A 10,482-nucleotide genomic window follows, 5' to 3' on the forward strand; every position below is an offset into this window, starting at 1 on the left:
TCTCAAGAAGTTCATAGTCTACTTAAGAAACAGACTTAAATAATTATAATGCAGTGTGTCATTATTATAATGGGAGTGTGCATGAAGAGTTCAAAGAGGTTGCAAGTGGATGTTAAATGATAAGAAGGCATTTTTCAAGATGAAACAGGAAAGCAGGAGAAGAAGGTATTCAAGGAAAAGAGGAACTACTCAGGAAAGTAGTGCTGGATGTGCAGAGATTGGGCGAGAGGGAGGGGTCCTAGGTGATGGGCCTGGAAGGAACCATTGAGGAGAGAGAAGGAAGGACCTGGAATGCCCAGTAAGCATGGATAAGGCAGGTCCAGATTTGTTTTCTAGAAAGATAACTGGAGACAGCAGTGAAGGCCCACTGAGGATGGAGGTTGTAACAATCCAGGAAATGCACAGGGATGGATCAGAGAGAGTAGTTCAAATAGCAAGGTTTACCAGCTGCTGGGGAGTTTTCCAGAACTTTTTACCTGCATTCATTCTGTGATAATTCTAGCTCCTAAACTCCCCCCCACCCTGAGTGTGTTTCAGTTGACTAATTTCTGCGTGTTCTTCTTGATTTGTATCATCATGTGCCTTGTTATTTTTTATTACGTGCTGGACATTGTATCTGAAAATTTGTTTATTAAACATATCTTGACGTCTGGGATGATTTCTTCCTGTCAGGGTTTTTGTTTACCTCTGTCAGGTGCCAGGAGTGCTTGAATTATGGGATCACATGAATACAGATTCAAGGTTGTGGTCTCAGACCTATCACACTGCGCAAGAGCTTGTTTGCCGCTGGTTCTTCTTTTAACAGTCCTCTGGAGTTACAGCCCCAGACGGGCAGTGCTTACCAGTGTCCCACATGCACAGCCCTGCGAGACTTTTCAGAAACACTCCTTGTTCTCTCTCACCTTATCTGAATGGGCAGGTGCCTCCAAGGCACAAAAATAGCCCCATTATCAGACTTTTCTGTCTAGATTCCTGTCTTCTCTGGATGTCGGCCTAGTAACTCTTTAGTATCTTGTTAGCTCTTTGATGCTTGTCAGATGTTTATACAGCTCTTTGGTTGTCGTTAGTGGGGGAGTGGGTCCAATTTACCTCGTCTCCTGTTGGCTAACAACAGAAGTCCTCTGTTTCCACCTTGGACTCTTGCCCAGACCATGTTCAGTGCAGTCTGCTCTTTGCTATTGGATAGGGATGCTTATTGGGATACATATCATACTTTCCTAACCATATTTCTTGTCCACTTTGAGGGATTTGGCATGGCTCTGCTTAGAACTTCCTGTACTCTCTGATTTAGGGGACCTGTCCTTCAAGGGTAGGCACCTCTGGATCCTTTCACAAGGAGGCCCAATCAAGAGGGCTTGTGTGTTAAAAGTGCTTTGTAAATTCTAAATCCCATCCAGATGGCAGGGTTTGTTTAGTATTGTGCTTTGTTTTGTGTTTCCCATGAGAGTATTATGAAACGTGTATCAAAGCCTTTGGCTTTGTCCCACCTTCACAGTACATACAGGATGGATAGGAAATCCCAGATCACAAGGACAGCAGGGGACAGCGGAGGCCTGTTGAATAGAGTCACCAGATATTACCAAGAGTCTTTGTCCCAAAGAAGGAACTAAAATGTTGGAGTAGGATATATTGATTTCTGTCTATGCCTGTCCTCTTTCCTGCCAGAGTGTGTGTGCTGCACAATGATTGTGATTCATGGGGCTAGCTGGCGCTCTCTCTGGGGACCCTCTGGCTCTGCTGCTACTGCCTCCCCCAACCCCCCATAGTAATTGCCTAACTCTGGGGACACTTCACTTCACCCTCATGCTTTCAGATGAATGTGTCCTTCTCTCTGCTCTTTCTAACCCACACCATAGCCGGTCCCGATTCTTCCTTTCCAAAGAAAAGAGAGCCAGGCCGGGTGGTGCACACTGTAATCCCAGCAGTTCAGGAGGCTGAGACAAGAGGATCAAAAGTTCAAGGCTAGCCTCAGCAACCGAATGAGACCCTGCTTCAAAATAAAGAGTAAACTGGGTGCAGTGGAACACACCTGCAATCCCAGCAGCTTGGGAGGCTGAAGCAGGGGGGGTCACAAGTTCAAAGCCAGCCTCAGCAATGGCGAGGCACTAAGCAACTTGGTGAGACCCTGTCTTTAAATAGGGTCTACAAAATAGGGCTGGGGATGTGGCTCAGTGGTTGAGTGCCCCTGAGTTCAATCCCTGGTACCCAAAAATAAATAAATGAATGAATGAATGAATGAATGAATGAATGAAAGACAGAAAGAAAAGAAAGAAAAAAGAGCTAAGGATGTAGCTCAGTGGTAGAACACCCCTGGGTTTAATCCCTTGTATTGCAAAAAAACAACAGAAAGAAGAAAGGACAGACTGGCCACATGGAAGAATTGGACATCATGGAAGGAAGCCGAGTGTCTCTGGAGCCTTCCAACACTGAGGAGGTCATGCCAACCAGGAGAGCAGTGTGGGCGGTGTCGAACCCTCTGTCTACACAGAGCAGATCCTCGATGTACCAACCTGTATCTGTTTCCTTGGATTACTGCCACAAACCAGCATGACTTAAAACAACAGAGGTTTCCTCTTCACAGCCATAGAGGCAGGAAGCCTGAGATAAGGTGTAGCCAGGCCCTGCTCCCTCCCCCCCCCCACAGCTCCAAAAGAAGGAACCTTCCTCGCCTCTTCCTTGCTGGCAGCCCTTGTCACTCTTTGGTTGTAGTTGCATCACTCCCATTGCTGCCTCTGCCTGCACAGGACTTCCCTGTGTGTTTGTCAACGTCTTAGGCGTCTTCCTGTGGTCTTCTTATAAGGACACCCATCATTGGATTCAAGGCTCACCCTAGTCCACTATGATCTAATCTTAACTTGGTTACAACTGTAAAGATTCTTATTTCCGGGCTTGGGATGTGGCTCAAGCGGTAGCGTGCTCGCCAGGCATGCGTGCGGCCTGGGTTCGATCCTCAGTACCACATACAAACAAAGATGTTGTGTCTGCCGAAAACTAAAAAATCTTAAAATTCTCTCTCTAAAAAAAAAAAAAAAAAAAAAAAGATTCTTATTTCCAATAAGGTCACATTCATAGGTTTCCAGGGTCCAGACTTTAATGTCTGTTCAGGGACACAGTGCGAACCACATAGAGCCTTACCATTTACAACACACTTTCATGTCTATGGTTTCATCCATCCTCACCAGAGCCCTGGAGCCTGGTCTTAGGACTAAAAGGCATCTGTGACAAGATTACAACTTGAAATTTGGACATGTGTTTCAGTATCTTTCCTCTGCATCACCTTGTACCATAGACACTGTACTAATGGTTCTTTGTCCTTTCTCATAGAACTGATAGTAGCAAAAAGATTAGCCTGTGCACCACAAAGTGACACTCAACCCCGGACTCAGTGCTAGACATTCTCTTCCAGTTAGGAGCCACACACTCTCTGAACCCAAGGTTCTTCATCTATAAAACCCTTACCTTGGGGCTGGGGGTTGTAGCTCAGTGGTAGAATGCTCCCCTAGCATGTGCGAGGCACTGGATTCCATTCCCAGCACCACATAAAAACAAATAAATAAAATAAAGGTATTGTGTCCAACTACAACTAAAATAAATAAATAAAGTTTTTAAAAAATCCTTACCTTTTGGGCTGGAGCTGTAGCTCAGTGGTAGAGTGCTTGCCTAGCCTGTGTGAGGCACTGGGTTTGATTCTCAGCACCATATATAAATAAAATAAAGGTCCATTGGCAACTAAAAAAAATATTTTAAAAAATCCTTACCTTTTCAAAGAACTGTCTTGGCACCCAAGATATAACAATGAACCATATGGACCAAAAGTACCTAGTGGAACTTACTTCCCAGTGTCATGAAATCCATTCAAAACCATTGTCTTTGTCTTTTTTTTGTTGCCATAACTAAATGACACTGACTGTGTATTTTATAAGGAAAATAGGCTTATTTAGTGTTAAACCAAAACTCTTGAGATGAAGGGTCTCTGAAATAAAAGGGTTTATGGAGCCAGGGCAAGTGCTAGTCAGAAAAAAAGACGTGGGACCTAGGACAAGTCCCCACAACTACCAACAGCTGAGCTAGATAGCAACTGGAAGTGTGTCCACTGAACCAGAATTAGGAACATCTTCATTCTAAAAGGTTTGGGGAAGAAGGACATAAGTTAGTTACATTGGATATAGACCAGAGCAGGATTACATAAAGTGGTGTGTTTTGAGATAGAGGAACAGGCCCTAGGGAGAAGAAATCATTGCTTCTGGATTGGTAGGGGTGGAAGCAAGATGTGGTGTTGGGAGTTGTGATGGAATTTATTCTATTTTATTTTTGGCACCAGGGTTTGAACCCAGGGACACTTAACCACTGAAACACATCTCCACCATATATATATATAGTATATTTATTTTTATGTGGTGCTGAGGATTGAACCTAGTGTCTCACACATGCAAAGCAAGCACTCTGCCACTGGGCTACAGCCCCAGCCCTCCCCATCACTTTTTAAATTTTATTTAGAAACAGGGTGTGACTGAGTTGCTTAGGGCCTCACTAAATTACTGAGGCTGGCTTTGAACTCGCAATCCTCCTGCCTCGGCCTCACAAGATGCTGAGATTACAGGCATGTGCCACTGCGCCTGGAAGTTGTGATGGAATTGAGTTAACATTTCAACATACATTTGAGAATATGAAACAGCTTTTTTTTTTTTTAATATTTATTTTTTAGTTCTCGGCGGACACATCTTTGTTGGTATGTGGTGCTGAGGATTGAACCCGGGCCGCACGCATGCCAGGCGAGCGCGCTACCGCTTGAGCCACATCCCCAGCCCCTGAAACAGCCTTTTATTCCTTTTGACCTGTGGCTTATTAACTGATTTACTTCCCCCATCTCTCTTTCCATCCACCCTCCAGGCCTTGTAGTTAAATTTAGGACATCCTGGAATTTTTCTCTTACTATTAACTCAGGTTCTGGAAGTCCTAGAGCAGGACGTCCACATCTGCTTGGCATCTGGTGAGGGCCTGGACATCATGAGGCGAGACAGGGCAAGCGTGCATACTTGCGCATCTCTTCCTCATCTCATGTAGCCACTAATGCAGTGGTGGGGGCCTCACCTCACAATTTCAGTTAATTGCAGTTACCTTGCAAAGACTCTGCTTCCAAATGTCATTAACATATGACTTTGGGGATTAAATTTCCAACACATGAAATTAAGGGGACATATTTCAACCAGAGAAGTAATATATGGGAAAGTGTTTTGAGAATTGGAAAAGGTTCTACACTCATCCTCTAGGCCCAAGGGAAAGGGTGAATACCAGAGGGGCATAAGCCAGCTTCCTGGTCAGTCAAGCAAGGAGGTATCTGGTGAGCACCATCAGGGCTGAGCACAGTTAGAGGCTCTTCTCTCAGCCCAGGAGACATCTCAGGTACGCAGGAGGCCTGGGGAAGAGAAAAGCATTCCAGTAGAGCACACTGGCAAGTATTGCCTCCTGAGTGTGTGACTTTGAGATTACACAAAGGACATGGTGGAAAGATGCCCAAAGGTAGCAGAAGGAATCAGATGACCAGCCAGAGCAGGCAGGACGCTAATGGTTTATCAAAGCCAAAAAAAGAGAATATGTCAATGGAAGGGATTTGCCCCTGGTATCATGTGCATCCAAATCCAAGGTGTCCCTTTAGGAGCAGAATTGCTAGGACAGAGTCTTCAGCTTCATAAGATAATGTCCAAAGTGGTTGTTTTACCAGGTCTGGTGTCACGTACCGATAATCACAGAGACATGGGAAGCTGAGGCAGGAGGATCCCAAGTTCAAAGCCAGCTTTGGCAACTGAGTGAGACCTTGTCTCAAAATATAAAAGAGGAGGGCTGGGCATGGTGGCATATGCCTGTAATCTCAGTGGCCCTGGAGCCTGAGGCAGGAGGATCACAAGTTCCAGTCCAGCCTCAGCAACTTAGCAAGACTCTAAGCAACTTAGCAAGACCTTGTCTCAAAAAATATAAAGGGTGGAGCACAGCGGCACATACTTGTAATCCCAGTGGCTCAGGAGGCTGAGGCAAGAGGATCATGAGTTCAAAGCCAGATTCAGCAATTTAGTGAGGCCCCAAGCAACTTAATAAGACCCCATCTCTAAATAAAATATAAAAAGGGACTGGGGATGTGGCTCAGTGGTTGAATGCCCCTGGTTTCAATCCCCAGTATCAAAACAATAAAATAAAATAAAACATAAAAATGACTGGGGGTGTGGCTCAGTGGTAGAGAGTCCCTGGGTTCAATTTTCAGTGAAAAAAAAAATGTGGCTGGTTCAATAATCAACAGAGGATTAGCAGTGCTTTTGCTCCGTATCCTTAGCAGTACTTGAGAGCACTGGTCTGTAATTATGATTTTAATTTGTGATCCCTAGTTGATGAAATTGCACACTTTTCACATGTTGATCAGTCATCTAGATTTCTGCCATCATGAAGCACTTACTTATTAACTCATCACCCTGGTTTTCTATTAGGTTATCCTGTTTGATTCAAGAGCAATCTTTGTCCTGTTTATGAGCCCTTTATTGGTCATCTGTATTGAAATATCTTTTCCCACTTGGTGGCTTGCAACCTTACAATCTTAGTGTTAATATAATTTTTTTGTTGGTGATATCAGGAATTGAAACCAGTGGCACTCTACCTCTAAGTAGAGTATACATGCCCAGGCCCTTTTATTTTTATTTTTCATTTTGTGACAGGATCTCACTATGCCCAAACTGGCCTCAAACTTGAGATCCTCCTGCCTCAGCCTTATGAGTAGCAGGAATTATAGGTGTGCACCACCATCCCCAGCTTAAAGTTTATTTTTATGTAGTCAAATTTACCAGTCTTTTTTTTTTTAAGAGAGAGTGAGGGGGGGGGGAGAGAGAGAGAGAGAGAGAGAGAGAGAGAGAGAGAGAGAGAGAGAGAATTTTTAATATTTATTTTTTTTAGTTCTCGGCGGACACAACATCTTTGTTGGTATGTGGTGCTGAGGATCGAACCTGGGCCGCACGCATGCCAGTTGAGCGCGCTACGGCTTGAGCCACATCCCCAGCCAAAATTTACCAGTCTTGGGCTCGGATTGTAGCTCCGTGATAGAGCACTTGCCTGACATGTGTGAGGCATAGGTTCAATCCTCAGCACCACATAAAAATAAATAAACAAAATAAAGATATTGTGCCCATGTATAACTAAAAAATAATTTTTAAAAAGTAATTTTTAAAGTATTGTGGGGTTTTTTTTAATCGTTTTTTAGTTTTCAGTAGGCACAATACCTTCATTTTATTTATTTATTTTTATGTGGTGCTGAGGATCCAACCCAGTGCCTCATGAGTGCCAGGCAAGTTCTCTGCCATTGAGCCACAACCCCAGCCCAAACTTTACAATTCTTTTTTTTTTTTTTTTTTCCCAGAAGACACAACATCTCTGTATGTGGTGCTGAGGATCGAACCCGGGCCGCACGCATGCCAGGCGAGCACGCTACCGCTTGAGCCACATCCCCAGCCCCAAACTTTACAATTCTTGAAAACTGATTTCCTTGAGGGCATCTCTATTGAAAGTAAATGTATTAAAAAAAAGTACAGAACATCTTCCTCATCAGTGTTCTGTCTGCATAGTCTTATCTTATGGGTATAAACCATAGTTAATTGAGTCAGTCCCTTATTGAGGTACATAAATATTTTTATCCCTTGAAATAAAAATGAGATGACTATCTTTGTATAAATTGCTTAGTGTCCACATACAAATATATTAAAGCTGTCCCATGAAGTGGAATTGCTGGGTTAGTGCATACGTGCAGTTTTTAAAAGATCAAATTTCCTTTGTTTAGTTTTACTAATTTACATTTTTTTCTGCAATGCAGTAGAGTAGCTATTTCCCCATACTTTTATCCAGACAGTTAAAGAAAAAAGAAAAAAAGAAAGAAAGAAAGAAAGAGGGGCTGGGGATGTGGCTCAAGCGGTAGCGCGCTAGCCTGGCATGCATGTGGCCCGGGTTCGATCCTCAGCACCACATACAAACAAAGATGCTGTGTCCGCCGAAAACTAAAAAATAAATATTAAAAAATTCTCTCTCTCAAAAAAAAAAAAAAAAGAAAAGAAAGAAAGAAAGAAAGAAATGTCCCTTGCACTCTAACTAGCAGAAAAACAGTTAAATATCTACAGAATCACAACTTCTTAGCCTATCAAAGCCCTGGGGTCACAAGCCTACCAGGTGCATTGAATTCCAGAGTATGACAAGCCCCTTCAAGGACAGATGGAATGCACATGCTGCTTTGTGGAAGGCAGAGAGAGCCCAGGAGAAAGAGCAACACCATAGGAGCAGGAAAGAAGACTGTTAAAATATGGACTCACCTGTGCAGCTGGCGCATGAGCAACATGGCCACTGGGCTTCCCTGGGAACTGCAGACACAGGGCAGCCTGCACCTCTGTGTAAGGTGTCTTCCACTAGCCTCTACCAGATGCTCCAGGAAAAACTGCAGCAGGGGATAGACAGAGACTGAGAGCATCCTGGGAGGTGGTGCACAAGACCAAAACACGGCCCCCTCCCCAGACTCTTCCAGCAACAGAGGGACCAGAAGCTGCCCTGTCATCACCACCTGGAAAATATAGCTGCCTCTGGGAGGGTGCAGAGAGTCTCCTCCCTCATTCAAGGATCCTCCTGCTTCAGCCTCCTAAATTGCTGGGATTACAGGAATATGCCACCAAACCGAGCCTGGTTTGGGAGAAAGACATTCTAGGCAGAGGGAATAGCAAGTGTGAAGACCCAGTGAAAATGAGCTGAGTATCCAAGGAACGTAAGGGAGATTGGAGTGGCTAAGGAATGGATTGAACAAGAGGAAAGATGGTATGAAACAATAACAATAATGCATTTTGGAATTTTAAATATATAGAAAATTTAAAAATTTAAGTGTTACATATAGATCAGAAGAGGAACCAATGAATTAGTATTCTAAGGGTCTTGCATTGTCTGGGAAGAGTAACATCAATGTCAATACCAGGCCTTGACAAGAAAGGATGCATGTTGTAATTTCTAGAGCTATGCTATTCAATAAGGGAGCCACCAGCCACATGTGGGTGTTTAAATTTAAATTAACTGTATTTAATTTAAATTCAGACACCCATATTGCCCAGAAAGGTGGTACATTCCTATAATACCAGCTACTTGGAAAGCTGAGATAGGAGGATCACAAGTTCAAGGCCAGCCTGGACAATTTAGTGAGACTCTGTTTCAAACAACAAAAAAGTCTGCGGATATAGCTCAGTGGTAAAGTGCCCCTGGCTTCAATCCCCAATACCACATCCACAAAAATAAGTAAATTTTTAAAATCAAGTAAAATTAAAAATAAGTAAAATTTAAAAATCAATCTTCAGGGTTATGGCTCAGTTGTAGTGCACTTGCCTGGCATGTGTGAGGAACTGGGTTCGATTCTCAGCACCATAAATAAATAAATAAAATAAAGGTCTATCAACAACTAAAAAAAATTTTTTTTAAATTAATCTTTAAATTTTGGATCCCAAAAAGAGGAAACTTGGAGGCAGAAACTGTGGCCCCTGTGGTGATGGAGGCCAATACTTTGCCAAACCACAAAACTGAGGTGGCTCTGGTGGTTTCAGCAGCAGCAATAGCTATAGCAGTAGCAGAAGGTCTTAATTACTGCCAGGAAACAATGCTTAGTAGGAGAGGAAGTCGTAGAAGTGACAGGCAAGCTACAGGACACAACAGATTTTGTGAACTCAGCCAAGCAGTGTTGTAGGGCCTCACTGCTAGATAACTTTCATTTGCACAGGCATTAAAACTCAAGGTCTATGTGTGTCACTAATTGCACAAGTTATTGTATTTTCTATTCTGTACCAAGTGTAAGGCCTTCCAACAAAGAGTTTCAATGTAGATTTTTTTTTGACCCATGCCAATGGTTGCTATATGTGATTGATTGGCAGTCTGACCATGATGCTGAATTAATGGCTCTAAAAAGAAAAACACAACTGAAGAAAGCAAAACTTAGAGTAATAAGAGTTTCATGCAATTGATTTCCCTCTAACTGCCTTCCACAATTTTTGGCTTGCTGTATTTTCATTTCATTCAATGCAAAATAGTTTCCCATTTCTCTAATTATTTAGTCTTTGAACCATGGGTTCAAAGGTGCGTTGTTTAATTTCCAAATCCTTGGAGGTGGGGGTCTTCCAGTTACCTTCATTGTTGATTTCTAGTTGAATTCTATTGTAGTCAGAGAATATGCTCTGAAGGAGTTCAACACCTTCCAATTTTTGAGATTTATCTTATGGCCCAGAATATCTCTACTTGATTAATGTTCTTTGTGCACTTGAAAACAGTCTTTTCCTCAGGAGTCTACTTCCATTCTGTCTGACTTTGTAGGATATAGGTCTAGTTTGAGAGGCAGAGCGGGCCTTGATTGGCTTGTACACCGTGTGGCCCCAGGCCAGGACACTTGATAGGCCGCAGTCAATGGATGGGTGGGTGGGTGTGTGAGTGGATGAA

Source organism: Ictidomys tridecemlineatus, chromosome 2 (assembly GCF_052094955.1).
Source record: "Ictidomys tridecemlineatus isolate mIctTri1 chromosome 2, mIctTri1.hap1, whole genome shotgun sequence".
NCBI lineage: Eukaryota > Metazoa > Chordata > Mammalia > Rodentia > Sciuridae > Ictidomys > Ictidomys tridecemlineatus.